Raw genomic sequence first — 17,568 nt, 5'->3', positions numbered from 1 at the left:
TTCTTGGTGAGAGTATCAGTCTAAGGTCTGAAAATGAAATGTGCTGATCCAGAAACCGAACTTTATCAGTAACTTAAAGATGATCAATCAGCTTCAGTGACTTATTCACAGTCAGAAGAGAGCAAAGGGAGCAAGCACCCCAGGTAAACCCCACCACAAGGAGGCCCTTACAGTGACCCAAAAACCTGTCCTCTATCCATACTCTTTTTCCACATGAGTACTAATCTGATCTGGTTAAGTAGTACTTGGTTGAATACAGAATTATATAGTAGTAATATAAAACAGATCAACCTGCAAGGTATTTCATCTAGGTCCTAAGGGGGCTTAATAAACACTCCTGCACTTCAGGAGATGCACTGCTCATTTTCCAGATTCTCCATCTCTCTCGATGCAAAATTTACACCCGTCATTCTGTTTTCCATCACCCACTGTGTTTTCTGTAGATGTGTATTAGCCATATCAGGCTATTGCTCTCGTGGATCTGATATTATGTATCCTTCCAACTGTGTCCTGCCCAACCATGAGAAGACACATTTATTTCCCTATTTTCAAATTCTTAAACAGTAATTCTGACAGCCCCCTGTACCTCTAACTGTAATAAAACTACGAAAAAGTAGTCTGGTTTTTCTGTACTTTTTGTAGATACTGATACTGATTTTAAAATTCTGAACAATTTAAACACAACAACATCCAACTGGACACAACTCAATACTGCAAAATGTAAATATATACATTGGCTCAAAGCAAATTGTTAAAAATTAACCACTTAACAAAACAACTTATGGCCAGCTCATAATAAGGACACAGACAATTCATATACTCAATTCTATAAGGATTCTACATTTGCATAATGCTTTACAAAGTGCTCTCCCATTCAAGATAACATTAATTCTAATCAAATATTTAAACTGAAAGTCTCCAAGAAAGAGATTTCTCTAAGAAGATAAACAAAATAATCCAAAATTTTAAACTTTAAAAGGCATTAAATTTTCTGATGTTTACAGTTAATTTTTCATACATATATATTTTTGCTTTGAAATGAGAAAATATATTAAGACTACAACAGAAACAAATTCCTTCTCTCATAAAATAGATGACATACTCTTAAGTTATACATGTGTTAAAATTATTAAATCAGTCTTGAGAAATACGGTTTCAAGCTGGATAATAATTACACTTAAAAAATCATGCAAGTTTATAAAAAAGAGACAAAGTCAGGCCTTGGTCTGCCCAGCAATTCCTGTCCAGATCCTCTGTACCAAATTACTTCTTCAAATGCTTAGTATACTTATGCTCCATTATAAACTGTTCTATGTAAAAAATACATGGTATCAGTTATCTCTACCTTAGAATGAATAAATTTAAGTGACTGAATACACTCAAGGATTAAATCTAATCCCCAATTGTGAAATAAAAGACAAAAAACATAGTGTAACTGAATCCAGGACTTAAATTGGTAAGAAGCCTTAAAAGGAATCCAGAAAATCCTATTACATACACCTAACCATGTCAAAGGTTAGTTCTTATCAAATGAGCTGTATCCCATTGGGATCCATTAAACAAACAAATGAGTTCTTATCAAATGAGCTGTATCCCATTGAGATCCATTAAACAAACAAAAAGCAGTGATAGAGCACCAACATAATAAAAAGAGTTCACATCACAAAGCACATCATTTTCTAAGACTTAGAAATCTTCTCTAAATGAAAATATAGCATGAATACATCAATATTTGCAACAGAAAATTAAAAGTTCATACCTTACTACATCATCAATATTGTTCCTGTATACGCCTTCAAGTCTTTCTGCGGGAAACCACATAGCAATAATGTTGGGATAAATATCTGAGTACTTAAGTTAAGGAAACACCTGAAATATACAACAATGCAAACTACATGGTTAATTTTTAACAATTTGCTTTGAGCCAATGTATATATTTACATTTTGCATATAGCTGATTATAAAAATCACTATACCTATGCTAGTAAAAGGATGTCAAATGTATTTATCTATAAAACATCATGTGTAATTAAGAAACACAGGTACAGGGGCGCCTGGGTGGCTCAGTGGGTTGCTGGCTTCGGCTCGGGTCATGATCTCGGGGTCCTGGGATCGAGTCCCGCATCGGGCTCTCTGCTCAGCAGGGAGCCTGCTTCCCTCTCTCTCTCTCTCTCTCTGCCTGCCTCTCTGCCTCCTTGTGATCTCTGCCTGTCAAATAAATAAATAAAATCTTTAAAAAAAAAAAAAGAAACACAGGTACATAAAATTAATTCCCAAAAAAATTCTCAAAATAATTATATGACAAAATAATTTTCAAATCTCTTTACCTAGTACATTAAAAGTAAGTACATAAAAATTAAGGAAAAAAGTAACTTCCACATTTACACTATTTAGGCCCACATACATGAAAACAAAAACCACAGACTATAAATCAGAACTGAAGTTACCTTGGGACAAAAACCAAGTATCAAAATAAAAACAAAAAAAGCTACACAACTTCTCATTTTTCATTGTTACAAAAGGAACGACAGCATAGAGAAAAGTAGATACAATTAAGAATTAGGAAGCCAGCGGCACCTGGGTGGTTCAGTGGGTTAAGCCGCTGCCTTTGGCTCAGGTCATGATCTCGGGGTCCTGGGATCCAGCAGGGAGCCTGCTTCCCTCTCTCTCTCTGCCTGCCTCTCCGACTACTTGTGATTTCTCTCTGTCAAATAAATAAATAAAATCTTAAAAAAAAAAAAAGAATTAGGAAGCCAGATTTAAGACCTGGCTAATGCCGCCATCCCGTTGTATAACCTGGACATGACTTCATCTTTCCAGGCTTCAATTTCCTACTCCACAAGATTAGGTTGAGACAACCACAATGATCTCTTCCAAGTCCTTGGTATTTGTGACTTAGTAATACTGAACTAAGGTAGAAAGTTTTCCTCATTCACCATCAAGGTAATCAACATTTAGCATGCCATTCTATTTACTTATGTTACACACTGTAGTCAGCATAAAAACAAACTTCTGTGCTCCAGAAGAATTTGCATCAAACTAAAAAAACAAAACAAAACAAAAAATACCAACCAATCTACATTTCTATCCATTTGTCAATAGTGGCAGACCTCATTTCTTCCCGAGTACCATTATTCCTCTCTCTAATCTCGTGATTTTTCTGAAATGGACCTTGCAAAACAGCCAAGCTGATCTGCCCCAAGCCTCCCTTCAACACCCTCCCTGAAGTTCTCCACCTACCTACTCCTGGACCCCATTTGATCTTCAAGTACAATCCAAAATTCACCAAATCCAGTGCCTTTTTGTAGATCTTTTTCCATCACTTTCGGCTGCTTTCACATTATTGAGTTAATTTTGGTATTATTTTCAATTGAAAATAATTATCAAGTTACTAAAAGCTTTTTAAAATTATTTTTTTAAAAGATTGTATCCATAGTTTTACCACACACTGATTGGACAGACCTAAAAATATTTTAAGGGAAAAAAAAAAAAAACAGGGTTGCCTGGGTGGCTCAGTGGATTAAGCATCTGCCTTTGGTTCAGGTCATGATCCCAGCGTCCTGGGGTAGAGCCCTACATCAGGCTCTCTGCTCAACCAGGACTCTGTCCCTCTCCCTCTGCCCTGCTCATGCTCTTTCACTATCTGTCTCCATCTCTCTCTCTCACAAAGAAATAAAATTTAAAAAATAAAAATAAAAACCTTTCATTAAAAGAAAAAAGACCGCACACAATAGCATATACAATATGCTACCTTTTGTACAAAAAATATTTTCTTTTTGGATAAAATGAGTAAGATTTACACACAATTTGCCTGAATCTGAACTTCTCAGCACACATGTGCTTTTGCACACACACAAATGATAACTGAGAAACCAATAAACATGTTTGCTTCATAGAGAAGGGGTGGCAGAGGGGAAAAACATTCACTAAAACCAGCAACAAACAAATCCAATTAAATATCAAATTGGTAACCAGGAGATAGAGTTTATTTCACAGGAGTTATTTGGCTACTGCAAGTTTACAGTACTTCTTGGTAGGAAGCACTGTAAGAACAAAAAGAACTACAAAGAGGGGCTCCTGGGTGGCTCAGCTGGTTACACATCTATCTCAAGGTCCTGGAATCAAGCCCCACACAGGGCTCCTTGCTTAGCAGAGGAGTCTGCTTCTCTTCTCCCTGTGCTCATATTCTCTCTCATGCCCATTCTCTTTCAAATCAATAAAATATTAAAAAAAAAAAAGAGGGGCGCCTGGGTGGCTCAGTGGTTTAAGCCTCTGCCTTCAACTCAGGTCATGATCTCAGGGTCCTGGGATCGAGCCCCACATCGGGCTCTCTCTGCTCAGTGGGGAGCCTGCTTCCCCCTCTCTCTCTGCCTGCCTCTCTGCCTACTTGTGATCTCTGTCTATCAAATAAATAAATAAAAATTAAAAAAAAAAAAAGAACTACAAAGAAATTTTAAACTTCTTCTGCAAGTTTGTTTTTACTATTATCAGTATTGATATCCTCAAGCTTTCTTCTTTATATTGTATAAAAATATGAAATTTTACTAATGATTTTAAGATTTATGATTATAGGTATAAAATCAAGAAATCAAGTAAAAACCTTAATTAGAAATATCAATATATGGGTGCCTGGGTGGCTCAGTGGGTTAAGCCGCTGCCTTCGGCTCAGGTCATGATCTCAGGGTCCTGGGATCGAGTCCCACATCGGGCTCTCTGCTCAGCAGGGGCCTGATTCCCTCTCTCTCTCTCTGCCTGCCTCTCCATCTACTTGTGATTTCTCTCTGTCAAATAAATAAATAAAATCTTTAAAAAAAAAAAAGAAATATCAATATGAACTCATGTTTATAAAAATCTATGTTCTCTAGGTCTTTTCACTGAAATGGCCTAAAATCATATCAATCTTAGCAGCAAACAATCCCTAGATGGACCCAGACTGCATCTCTAATATTTAATATATTAAAACGCACTAAACTTGGAACTACAATGGATGCCAGGTCTGTGGCAGGAGGGTACAAGATGAGTCTGGGATATTTTTCTGTGCCAGGAGACAAGGAAGGTACTCAAGAGATAATGATCTCTATCAGACAGATATAGGAGCTAAAATGAAGGACATCCCAGGACCTAAAGCTCTAACAAACTGAGTATCAAAGAAACAACTTAAATGGTAGTAAATTAAAACACTCTAAATAAAATTAAAACCCTTGAGTCTATATAAAGACTCTCAAAGGAAAAAAGAACAAACTATTTTTCATTTATCACCTTTTGAAGTGGCTGTTAGAACAGTTCTTTCTCTACTCTGAAAGTAGAAAAAGGGGGAGATTAAGTATTTATGCTACTTTCCCTGTAGGTGCTGTATTTCACGACAACCAAATAGCATCATTTCATACAGTAAAGATCTACTTTACAGAAAAACATTGTGTTAATAAACACAAAAGAATAGAACTTTAAAAGTCATATTTTGCAAACCCTAATAAATTTATGGATTTAGGCAAGGATCAACAACTGGTTCTAAACCAACAGGTTAGTGGATGATGAAGAACTGAACTTTGTTTCTTAAGAGAGCCAAAGCAACACCACCCAAAATACCTTCTGATGTAAAGAGACCAATGTAACTGAACAGCGGGCAGAAAAGACTGCCACCACCCAATTTCAGTGGTCAATCTGGGCATCACCAAGGAAGTTAAGCAGACATCCTGTAACTTTCTCTGTGATACAATATGAAGGACACAGCATCACCTATGATATCCAAGGTATCTTCAACCTGAGACTCAACGAAGTATTTAAATATAAATTTTAATTTCCATTAAATATAAGAGATAGAAAAACAAGCTAAATGACATGAGAATAAACTGGACAAATTCAAAAGGTCTGAAACATATGACCCAGTCTCTGCTCAAATGTCTTTTTAAAAGGCAAGGAGGGGAGGAATGGGTATCCCTTATTTTTAAAAGACTTAAGGGTTGGGGTGCCTGGGTGGCTCAGTCGTTAAGCTTCTGCCTTCCGCTCAGGTCATGGTCCCAGAGTCCTAGGATTGAGGCCAACATCAGGCTTCCTGCTCAGCAGGAAGCCTGCTTCTCCCTCTCCCACTCCACCTGCTGTGTTCCCTCTCTCACTGTGCCTTTCTCTGTCAAATAAATGAATAAAAATCTTCCAAAACATTTTTTTAAATAAAAAAAAAAGACTTAAGGATTCTAAGAGCCACGTTCATAGGTACAATGCTATTGTTTTAGACGAACAAGCCATAAAGAACATTTTTGAGCCAACCAGAGAAATTTGAAAATGATCTGGGCATTATATGGGATAAAAAAATGACTGAAATGGAAAAGCACACATTACTGACTTAAAAAAAGGTTTCAAAAGAGAATACACAGCATTATGCCATAATCGAATAAGAATGCATATATACCCAGATAGACATATGTACACAAAAAGATTACAAACTAAGGTACTAAAAGTAATCATCTCTAGGAGGTGGGAATATATATTTTTCTCATTTTTGTTTTTTATTTTCTGTTGTTGATACAATGCCTGCACTATTTCTGCAACAGATTTTTAAAAATTGTTTGCTTTATAATTACCTCCAGGTCTATTTACCAAGTATCATGACAAAATATTATTTTGTCCCACATGACTTAAATTCAGCTCTGTATTTAGTTTTTAAAAAATGATGAATTTCTATCAATATATATATGTATATACACATACATACACACAAATATGTAATGAAAAAAGATTTAAGTAGCATTTACTATGTGGCAATTTTGTCACTTTAAGAATATATAAATTCACCCCCAATCTCAAAGTGTTCTTCTACTATGGAGACTCCAAAACTACTAGGATTATCACACATTACAAATAATAGCTGTCATCTATTATTCTCACCTAAGAAAGTAGTTCCACCTAAAAACATAACTCATTCAAAGAACTATGTTCAATTATCAAAATATTTTGGGTATTATGTCCGTTCATGAGAAAGAAAAAAAGAGAGAGAGAGACTGGAGGCTCAAATCAAGCCTACAGCAGTAGTAATTCCTGAAAGTGAATAATCTTTACTTTGTCTTGGGAGCACCAACATATAGAAAATAACACTCAGAAGACAAATGAGGCAGTAGGAGGGACCCAAAGCAGTGGCAGCTTCCACCAATCCAGAATTCCTACATAAAAAATTATAAATAGATATAAGTAAAAAATTTAAGTTGAATTATTCTGAGCAATGCAACAGCAAAATATTTCTTATTCAAAGTCATAGTAATTACTGCTCCTAATCAACTTTCCAACTGAATGCTTAATTTCAGTAAAGACACTAGTATGATTTTCAGCCTTACAGAAAAGCACAATAATACAATGCCCCTTGAAATCCAGTCATTTTAACCAGGACTAAACTCCAATGTATCCTTGCACTATGAATACTACTAAAGGAGTTAAAGTTGCAAAGGACTTGGTTACCTTATTTAAACAAAACCATTTGTCTCTAATTATACATAAATAGGAATGTTATATAGTCATTAAAGTAAACTCAGTTGGCCCCCTTTCATTCACTTAATTATTCAAACACACAGTGAACATTCCTTGCAAGGGGCAGTGAGAGCAGAGGCTAAGTAAGCAAAGACTACTGCACTGGAAAAGTCCCTACTCTGTCAGGAAAGACAGATAGACACACAGACATGCAGTGGTGCCACATGACTTATATTCTACTGAATATAAGACTGAAATATTTTAAGAGATAGAGAGGGGCTAATTCTAATTAAAGCTTCACAAAATAGGTGATATGTTAAAAAATCCTTAAGAAGTCAGTCAGACATCAGTAGACAGAAGAACAAACAAGCAATCAGAACACTTCAGGCAGGGAACAGAACAGGGATGCAGAAATACATACAACATGAGGAAGCAGCAAGCAGGCCAGTGTGGCTCACACACAGAGCTGTATGGAGAAGGCAGGACAGAAGACTGCATTTAGTTTGAAGGAAGCTGTGAGAGGGAGTTCAATTTAACCAGACATATAAAGAGTCAAAGGCCAGAATCGGCGTGGGGGTCTCTGACAGAGCAACAATCCAATGCTTCCTTTACATAGAATCTAAACATCCAGTCTTCTGAAGGTTTCATTTTTCACAGATCCTCACCTTTCTTATTCACAGTTTGAGATTTTACCCAAGACTTTAACCTCCATCATAAGTTAGAAGGATGCAGAGAACATGTGCCACACTACAGGAAATGCATTCCCATTTAATCCTAGCAACCCTACAAGGTATTATTTCCATTTCATGAATGACAAAATTGAGGGTCAAAAAGACTGGGTAATTTGCATTAAGTTCCACAGCCAGTAAGTACTGAGTTATGATTCAAACCAGTTAGGTACAAACCCAGCTTTTTATACCATGCTACCTCATAAAAGATTAAGAGTTCCTTGTATTTCCAAATCTGTAACAAAAATATAAAAGCTTCAAAGGAAGCAGGTTCAAATGAAAGTGAATTTACTAATCAAATGTTAAAGCTGAAAAACTTTTAAAAGACAATACAGAATCACTGGAATTTCCAAAACTGAGTAATGAATTATAAGACACATATTTCTTATGACAAGAATTATTCCAATGCATGTCCAATTTGACTTTTTTGCTTCCTAATGTTAAAATTTCTGACATTATTTTTGGACAATTTAAACCAAATAAAAATAACTGAGAAAACTATATATATATTATAAATACGGAATAGTGTTAACTTGCAAGTACCGGATATACATTCAAATAACGAGAGTGTTTCATATGAAATTCTCATCTTATTACTTATAAATGCTGCACATAAAGAATTATACTAACTAGATCACTGCAGGAAGCCAAATATTTTTGCCATCTAGTGATCTACTCGCAGGCAATGTGGCAACATGGTCAAGAACATATGCTCCGGGCACCTGGGTGGCTCAGTGGGTTAAGCCGCTGCCTTCGGCTCAGGTCATGATCTCAGAATCCTGGGATAGAGTCCCGCGTGGGCACTCTGCTCAGCAGGGAGCCTGCTTCCTCCTCTCTCTCTCTCTGCCTGCCTCTATGCCTACTTGTGATCTCTGTCAAATAAATAAATAAAATCTTTAAAAAAAAAAAAGAACATATGCTCCAAGAGCCAAGCTGCCTGGATTTGAACTCTAGCTTCACTTACTAAGTCATCTTTTGCAAGTTACTCATCTTCAGTTCCCTGTGTAAAATGGGACTGGTAGGAGATAACATTTTGTTTTCTTCTCTGCTTAATTTTTATTCAAGCTTTTATTTAAATTCCAGTTAGTTAACATACAGTATAATATTAATTTTAGGTATAGAAATTAACCAGGTGTAGAAATTAACTGCATGTAGTTAACTCTATACTAACTAACTGGAATTTAAATAAAAGTTTGAATTAAAAATTAAACAGAAAAGAAAGTGTTACCTTCATTAAAAAAAAAGTACTTATCACATAGGGTTGTGATAAGGATTAAATGCATTAACCTATGGAAAACAACTAGAACATAGTGATAGCTGTCTATCAATTAAACAAATGGGATAGACCTATACCATTAGAGCTTACTGTAACGATTTGGGTATTTTTTTTTTCCAATGATACTCTTTACTGAATAACCTAATCCTTCTAAAGAGCATCAAAGTCTAATAGAAACCTTAACTCTTTGAAATCTTGACTATAGCAATTTGCCTTTTAAGTATTTAACTTCAGAACAAATGTAAAATATTCCCAAATTTCCCAAAGGGAACAAAACAAAAGACTGCTTTCCCCTTGTTATCAGTGGCTACATGAAGTAAGCAGAGAGGTAGAAGGAATTTCTGTCGGCCCTCAGAGGGACAGCTACCATTGCTATGGCAGATCTGCAGACACAGACATACGACGTTCAGTACATGACCTTTCACCCCACCTCTAAGCAAACATGCTCAGTTTGTTTTGTTTTAATTCAGGTATAATTTACATACAATAAAATACAAGATCTTAAGTGATTCATTGATGAGTTTTGATAATCATATATATCATGTTGGAGAGTCTTGATTCAAGTGCTGCAACAATCCCCTCTCAAACATAGAATGCTGACTGCAAGAAAGAAAATAATAAATGGTAATTAAGTTCTAAAGCCTGTCCACAGAAGTCAATTTCACCAATAACAGAACTGACACACTATAAAATGATGCAGCTAGTATATGAGCTAACTCAATTTTTACTGGTTGTTCTTAACATCCAATCCTGACTTTAAGGATATTCTAAGTTACACCAAATTAACAAAATGCCTTTAGAAAAAAACATGTGAGGGACGCCTGGGTGGCTCAGTTGGTTAAGCGGCTGCCTTCGGCTCAGGTCATGATCCCAGCGTCCTGGGATCGAGTCCCACATCGGGCTCCTTGCTTGGTGGGGAGCCTGCTTCTCCATCTGCCTCTGCCTGCCACTCTGTCTCCCTGTGCTTTCTCTCGCTTCTCTCTCTATGACAAATAAATAAATAAAACCTTTAAAAAAAAAAAAAAAAAAAAAAAAAAAAAAAGAAAAAAAAAGAAAAAAACATGTGAGCTGAGATTTCATACTGACCTTGTCTCAAAATTTTACTTGTACCCAAATTAATGTCATTTGCACTACAAATTTAACTAGAATTTTCAAATAGAGAATAACCAAAAATAGCTCCTTAAGCCTTATTTTATGTGTCCCTGAATATACAGTCTTATTTTAAGTACAATTATTAAAAATAGAGCACTTCTGAAGTTTCTTTGTAGTACTACTCAACATAATATATAGATATACTTATCCCCAAACAAGTTATAAACTAAAATACCAGTATACAGTACTAGTATTCAAACCAGTAACACCTTTTTTCTGCCACAATTATTTTAAGAAAAATTACTTCCACAGATCACATATAAGTTATTTTAAAAATACACATATGGAAGCGGTAACATACATGGAATGCAGATGGCAAATAGAAAGTGACATGTAGATTACAGAGGTAGTGATCAAAAAGCAGTAAGAGCAAACCTGAAGTTGCCTAGCTCACAAGAGGAACTGACGTTGAGCTGAATCGGCAGCAGGAATGAAGGAATAAAGTCAGACTAACAAGAGGAGACAAGAAGAATCGAAAGCTAGTTAGTAAATACCAAGACTGCACCATTTAATTCTATTTTCCAGGAATTTCTGGAGCTTTTCCCCTGCTTTCTGTCAGGGCTATCAACCAACAGATGCTTAAGGATCAGGTGAGGGGAAAAAAATTCAGCCACTGATTCATAAGCTACATCAGGTCTACATTTTTTTTCCAACAAATTTTAACAAGTTTAAAATTAACAAACAGTTTCCATGTATGTCACAGTTATATCCATATTAGCAACTTCACTAATCAAATTATGCTTTAAACAACTGCCACTCATAGACTTATATGGGAGTCTCATTTAATGCAAGATTTTTTATTTCTGACTAGGTATTCTTTTTCTCTATTAAATGTGTCAAATGTTTGTATCTGGTTTCTAAATTGAAGATTCATATTGGTAGGAAAGCAGAAAAAGGAGATGCTGATTTTTCCAGTTGATAAAGTGCTAATTGCATTATTTGAGAACAATTTGTCCTAACATATAAAGCGTATAAATATTCCTGTACAGAGCAAATTAATGCTGCCTAAAATCTGATTTTATAAAGTGAAAAGGGTGCGTAAGCACCAAAGCCTAAACTACAGAAATATTAAAAATATTTCTCAAAAAAATACAGAAAACTACAAAAATATTAAAAATATTGCTCCAAAAAAATTGGGGATTTTTAAGAATAAAGCATAGTGGTCAGAAACAGCACAGGACACAGGAACATTTGTTTAAATATTCCCAAAGTGCCAGGCCTGCATTAAAATACTTCATGCAGGGACGCCTGGGTGGCTCAGTTGGTTAAGCAGCTGCCTTCGGCTCAGGTCATGATCCCAGCATCCTGGGATCGAGTCCCACATCGGGCTCCTTGCTCCGCAGGGAGCCTGCTTCTCCCTCTGACTCTGCCTTCCACTCTGTCTGCCTGTGCTCGCTCTCAATCTCTCTCTCTTACAAATAAATAAATAAAATCTTTAAAAAAAAATACTTCATGCATAATGTCGTTTGTTTGTTTATTTATTTTTATTATGTTATGTTAGTCACCATACAGTAAACCGTTAGTTTTTGATGTAGTGTTGCATGATTCATTGTGCATAGTGTCATTTAATAAATAGAAGACCAAAGTTCCATTCTCAGCTTTGCAACTTAAAAGCCTATGACTGCAGGTAAGTTACTAAGTCTCTGGGCCTCAAATATTTTTGTTTCTTTTTTCTGCAAAATGATGATCCTAACACCTGATGTAATTTCTTTATTGGTTGTTTCAAGGATCAAATGTGGTATCTGGAAATATCTTTAAAACTATAAACTGTAAAGGGCTATTAGAATTGTAATAAGAAGCTGTTATGATTTGAGGTTGCATGGACTAGAAATATCCTGTTATTTAATTTTAGTTTCAATGTCTCATTACAAGGCAACTCAATATGATGTTTTTATAAACAAATTATAAAAGAAAAGAATTCCAATATATTCACTTAAATCCACTTTAACATAAATTTTAGGTTCCTTTTAACACTTCTAAATTAGCTGCCCACAATGGCAAACCAGAAAGGAAAACTGACTGCCAAGTAATTTATGAGCTCTACTGGAGCTTTCTATTCCTCCAAACAATTAGGACCTCACAACTTCCTCTAAAATTGTTACATTATACCAACTTGCCTTGACTGAAGAGTTTATACACATTTTTGCTTTGAAAAGTTTAGATGTCACTATGTGGAGTTCTTTTTGTTGCTGTTGTAGTTTCGTTTGTTTTAAGCAGGCTCCATGCCCAGCACAGGGCTTGAACTCACAAACCGGAGTTTAAGGGTCCCATGCTCTACCAACTGAGCCAGGCTTAGATCTTACTTTCTGAAGGAAAATACCACATTCTTCAAAGGTAACATCAAGAATTGCTAGTAATTCTTCTACTTAGTAGCAATACCATAAATTGGTTCATTTGGCACAAAATCTGCAATCTGTAACAAAGAACTATGAAACTGTTTTACCTTTTATTCCAGAAACCCCACTCTAACAATGTGCACTAAGAAAACAATGTAAACTATGCAAGGATAGTCACAATATGCTGTTTTTAAAGGGAAAAAAATGGAAATAACCCTAACACAGCACAGTAAGCAATGCCTGATATTTAGCCCAATGAAATGCTACCTATATAGCTTTAAAAATGACAAATACCCACTGACAGATAAAAATTAAGCTGTGAATACCTAAGAATGTAATTATGAGCATAAACACATTAACACAGAGGGAATTATAATTTCCAGTGACAAATACCTGACACAGAATCAACTTCTTCTATTCTTTAAATTGAAGATTACAGTTTTAAACAAATACTTTTTAAAGGAACAATCAAGGCCCTCTGAACTTTATTTAAATGTAAGCAAACCAGAACCACAGAAAAATATCTAATCAAGTCACTGATAATGCTAGCAATGCTCTAAAACCCAAAGTACAATTTTTGTGTGTATTAGCTAAGGGATTATTCCTCTCAACAAATTTAATCAATTTTTCTTCAGAGCTGTTATGAAATAATGTATCTACAACTGTTCAAACCTACATCTGTGAATCTCTAAAATTTAAGTTGCCCAACTAACTGGTTTTAACGAGCGTAAGAAACAATTACCTCCTTCCTAGCTCTCTGGATGAATACGATAAGGCAGATTTCCTGTTTCAGAACTCTGCTGCTGTTAAAATACACACACGTAAACCCCGCCCCCTCCCTGCCATGGTTCTGCTCCCACTAACAAACATCCAAGATTGACTACCAATGACAAATCAAATAAAACATGGTTGTAACTTACAGAACAACTTTCAGAAAGATCATCAGTCCAATATGCATTAGATATACTTGTCAGCATTATATACCTGAACTATAAGCCAAATGCTAACCTAATTTTCTACAGCAAAATCATAATAAAGTATATGAAAAATTAAAAAACTTAAAATTATGACATCAATCCAGCATTATTGTAAAGTACATAAGAGTGTATCTTTTATGCTCTAATCTTTATATTCAGTGTTAGGTTTATGGTACTTCTGTAGTTCATTTCATTATAAAAGCCATGCTTTTTATCATTTAATTTACCAGAGATAACTATCTAAAACACTAGGTTTGGGCTGCTCTTTAAGGTCACCAACTTCCACAGAAAGAAAGACATTCCAACAGGTAAGACAAAAAAGATGATAAGGGATGTATCAATAGTTTGAGAACAAAGGCCTAATAATATTTAGTGCAAATTTACTCAATACTAGTAAACTACATTAAAAAAAAACACAACAGATTCCAACTTTTCCAACTCTATTGATCTTTTAGATGCAGCCGTGCACAAATTTCCTAATGTTCGAAACTACTACACATACATAATACGAAGGAAAAAAGCTCAATACAAAACATATCGCCAGCAAGTGGGTTTTCATTTTCCTACTAATTAAGCTAAAACTGTAAAATTTCTAAATTTACTTCTATCAAATTTACCTTTCAATGAAACCACTGCTAATTTGAACCATTTTAATGGAAGAAAGCTCCAAACAAGTGTGTGCTAGTCTGCTTCATTTTATATTTGGCTTTAATATAACAGACCCAAATCTCTTTATTTTATATCTAAGCCAGGACATCATCTAGAAATGACTTGCTTTTTTTTTTTTCCCCAAGTGGCAAAAATAGTTTTGCCTAACTGCTGTATTTTAATCCTGGAAGGGTTTATACTAATATAAACTAGAAATACAGGTCTACTTTAAACTATTAAGGCACAGATATTGGCATTTATTACTACATTAACAAGAATCATATTACTGATTTTATGAAAACTGCCTTGGTTCTAATACTGAAAAACATGATTTATATTCTCACTGAGGATATTTTTATCATTATATCAACTTTATAATCACTTGAATAAGTGGATCATCAAAAAAAACCTCTGAAATTACATATACTAAAATACTAGCCAAAATTCATATTTTCAAGTTTAGTAATATGCAGATTTAAATATACTAAAAAATATGAGAGCAAGTCTACATTGCTTGGTTTGAAAAGGCAGTACTTTTAGTTTTAGTCAGCTACCCATAAATGCTTGTTCCTAAAGCAAGTATCATTTTAGTATAAATCCAATTATCACAATTGGGGGAAAAAAAGCACAATTACTAATCAATTAGTTGTGGAACCTTCATATGCAAAGGAGAATATACAGAAATACTTCGAAAATTAGTAAGCTGAAACATGAAAGATAAAAAGGGAGATAACACTGTCAACCAAAAAACTGTTTAAAAACATAAAAAGGTCAACATACAGAAAAACAAAAATACCAACAGTTAGATGGGAGGGACAGAAATGAAAACAAGGAAAAGCAGCTCATAACAACTCACATCTTTTAAATACTATTAGGCAAACAAAACAGGTAAAGACTGAATATTTGGATAAAAATCTCACCTACATACATGCTTCCTCACTTCATATAAGAGACAGAATTTACACACATATTATCTGTTTATCCAAAAGGGCACCATTCTCTTCATGACCTACCACTCAGACCCGAACAAATTCTATAAAGTGATGCTTGTCAAACAATCTACTTTCAACAGACATGAGTTTTAAATTGGCAAGATGATTCTTACACAAAAAATAGAGGCCCTAAACACAAAGTTAGATCCTATCTACACTGAAATAGTATGCCTGATCATATTAATCATTTGGCATAACAAACTTCTCAGTAAAAATATCAATAAATAAAGTAGATTAAAACTAATCAGACCCTATTAAGCCCAATATGCAATTTTAAAGACATCTATCCAACCTGGCAACACCAGTTCTTGGGGTGGGGGAGGGAGGGTGTGAAAAGGAATTATGTTACAGAAACAACTTATATATTGTAGCTTGAAAAAGCAAAATTTTAAATGGGAAAAATCACTTCACAGCAGAAAGACAAGAACTGAGTTGTACAGGAAAGCAGAGGACCTGAAAAATATTTAAAGCAAATATTTAAGGAATACATATTAAATCAGTTCCCTGATGAAGTTCCATAATAATGAATTTCTATATATCAACTTTTAGGAAAATTACAGCTTAAAACTATCAAAATCTCATATAACTTAATATCTCAAGATAAAACATGGTGTTCCCACTTAAATATCCAAATAATCTTGTAAAACTAAAATGACTAAAAGCCAGACTTCCATTACATAAGCTTTAGTTCTCAACCAATATCTTCACATTTTATAAGAAAAATATAAACACTGCAATTTGGTATTGGTCTTTAAAGACTATAATTAATAGATGACTCCAAAAAACAGAAATGCCAAAACCACTCATATCACTAGATTATCTTAACTTTTTCCTGTATTTGAGTAACAGATGGCAAACCTTAGTTCTTGGACACTACACAGTAATCACAATCTGTGTGACCTTTTCAGTATTAAAAAGAATACAAATAGCCTTAATAACCAGCACGTGAGTGTATTTTACAGTATTATCTATAATCCTGATCATAGTGAACAGAAACTAGATATGCAAAAATGCATCAGACATTTTGGTGTGCCGATTCTTATTTTCCATAAATTTCCTACAACTAGCCCACGAAAACTATCCAGATGTCAGACTGCTTCTTCAGTTTTCAAAAAACATAGATGCACACATTTACAAAGTATTTTTACCATTACTTCATTTCCATTAGTACCAAAAAGGTATATAGTATACCTAGATCAAAATTTCCTTATGCTTATTGAAAGAATTTTATCTCATTTAAAAAATGTTACTCTAACAAGTAATTTTGTTTAAAAAAAAGAAGAGTTTGTTTCTTCCTCAATACTTTTGTTCTAAGTGCATGAATTAATACATTTGCTCAAGACATCATTTAGCTAATAAGGTTAAAATTATCTCCCTGTTTTAATACATGACTCTTAAAAATAAACTCTGTAATAAATAAATAAATAAATAAAATGGAACACTAATGGGCAACTAAAAGGAATGAACCATTGATACAATAACTTAGATAAATATTCAAGGTGTTATGTCGAGGGAAGGAAACTAATCCCAAAGTGACATGCATACAAATCTATGTAACATTTGAACTGACAGTGGCAGAGCGCACAGGAGTGAAGAGGCTGTGGTTATAAAAGGGCCAACAGTAGAGGTCCTTATGATAATGGAACTATAGATTGTTTTGACTATGGGGCAGATACGCAAAAGCTACACAAGTGACAAAGTTGTACTGTACTAAATGTATGCAAACAAATGAAGAGAAGAAAAACTGGAGAGATCTTTCTTAGGCCCCAAAACTTTATCAATGTCAATATCCTGGATATGATATATATATTTTTTCTGGATATGATATTTATACAACAGTTTTGCAAAATGTTACCATTAGTGAAAACTGGGTGAACTGTTGCCAGGACTTGCATATATCGTTTCTTAAAAGTGCACTGGAATCTGTAGTCATCTCATAAAAAGAAGTATTTCAATTTAAAAAATTAGCAAGATGGTAGTTCAACTAAGAACTTGCTCCAAATA

General features: G+C 34.6%; 1 pseudogene across 1 annotated transcript in view; it reads right to left on the bottom strand.

Annotated features, from left to right (window-relative positions):
* LOC309859786 (phosphatidylinositol 3,4,5-trisphosphate 3-phosphatase and dual-specificity protein phosphatase PTEN-like) overlaps positions 1–17,568 on the bottom strand; it is a 115,361-nt pseudogene that overhangs the window by 61,100 nt on the left and 36,693 nt on the right. Inside the window, exon 5 of the transcript XR_014316663.1 lies at positions 1,760–1,805. The product of XR_014316663.1 is annotated as a phosphatidylinositol 3,4,5-trisphosphate 3-phosphatase and dual-specificity protein phosphatase PTEN-like (transcript). The remainder of the gene's footprint in view (positions 1–1,759; positions 1,806–17,568) is intronic.

The sequence above is a fragment of the Mustela nivalis genome (assembly GCF_964662115.1).
Source record: "Mustela nivalis genome assembly, chromosome: 2".
Lineage (NCBI taxonomy): Eukaryota > Metazoa > Chordata > Mammalia > Carnivora > Mustelidae > Mustela > Mustela nivalis.
The sequence above is the reverse complement of the archived record's forward strand: the minus strand, read 5'-3'. Positions and strand labels throughout refer to the sequence as shown.